We start from the raw sequence: 1,085 nt of genomic DNA on the forward strand, positions 1-1,085 counted from the left end.
AAGGTCGTGGTCTCCGGAAAATGCGATTTTTTCACTCATCCAATTCATTAGTCTACTCTGAAAAGTCGACTTTCTATTATTTCTCAAGATTTTCGAAATGTTTCCTGATAATTATGAGTAAATCGAAATGATACTATTGAAATGAAAAAATTAAGTTTTATGGGCAGTTCAGTAGTAGTTCTTAGGAGACATTTGATTCAGTTTGAGAGGGAAAAGAAATCTGATGGAATTCATTATTTTCTCAACGGCATGAAAATGAAAACTCTGAAGTGACTTAGTTTTTTTTAACAAAAAGGGAACCTAATTACTCTGTCTTTTCGTTTGATAAACCAATTATCATAATTTCCCATATTATTTGAGTCAAAGGCAAATAGAATGATTCAAACTTCTTAATATTGCGTTTGCCGTGAATTTCTGACTTTTCTCAGGTTGAACTGCAGGAGGATATGAATGTAACACAGTGGAAATGATGATTAATTTACTTTGAATGAATAGTAATAATAATATAAAAATGAAGAGATTCTATTATGAATAAAAATCTGTGACTCAATATTTCATAACAGCAGAAATCAAGATATTATGTAATATTATCAGTAGTAATACCACGAGACCTCCAAAATAATCGAATATTTCCCGATTGTTTTGTTGCGTAGCAACGAGTAGATCTTTTGCAAATTAAAATTCTCGTGCAAAACTTATCCCGATCGTTGATACCCAGGAAAACATGAGGGAAATGTTCGATTAATTTTGGAGGTCGAGTGGCTGGTATTCAGTGGATTATTTTTGGTAATCGGATCTGGTCGTTTTGACTTCCTTCATGACTTTTTTCACTCCAGGATAATATTTGACAGTTATTTGGTTAGAGAAACAATTGCAGAGCTAGAGGTAAATTATCAAAAGCTACAGGGAAATTATCAAAAGCTAGAGCTGCTTCATGTTATTGAATACTGAGCTCTGATTGGCCCAGGGGAGGCCAGATCCAATCACCAAAAATAATCTGAATTATTAACATGAATTCCAGATTCACAAAATGGATGGAGCATAGTTCAAACTTTCATTTTCAGTTGCAATTTTCAATTTGGTGC

This window comes from Diachasma alloeum, unplaced genomic scaffold (assembly GCF_001412515.2).
Source record: "Diachasma alloeum isolate Michigan unplaced genomic scaffold, Dall2.0 Dall_scaffold_00188, whole genome shotgun sequence".
In the NCBI taxonomy this organism is placed as follows: Eukaryota; Metazoa; Arthropoda; class Insecta; order Hymenoptera; family Braconidae; genus Diachasma; species Diachasma alloeum.